This window comes from Physeter macrocephalus, chromosome 20 (genome assembly GCF_002837175.3).
Source record: "Physeter macrocephalus isolate SW-GA chromosome 20, ASM283717v5, whole genome shotgun sequence".
Taxonomy (NCBI): Eukaryota; Metazoa; Chordata; class Mammalia; order Artiodactyla; family Physeteridae; genus Physeter; species Physeter macrocephalus.
In genome coordinates, this window is record NC_041233.1 from 91,154,628 (window position 1) to 91,154,991 (window position 364).

Here is a 364-nt window from a genome sequence, read left to right on the forward strand (position 1 = left end):
TGTAAATATTTATGCACCCAACACAGGAGCACCTCAATACATAAGGCAAATACTAACAGCCATAAAAGGGGAAATCGACAGTAACACAATCATAGTAGGGGACTTTAACACCCCACTTTCACCAATGGACAGATCATACAAAATGAAAATAAATAAGGAAATACAGGCTTTAAATAATACATTAAACAAGATGGACTTAATTAGTATTTATAGGACATTCCATCCAAAAACAACAGAATACACATTTTACTCAAGTGCTCATGGAACATTCTCCAGGATAGATCATATCTTGGTTCACAAATCTAGCCTTGGCAAATTTAAGAAAATTGAAATCTTATCAAATATCTTTTCTGACCACAATGCT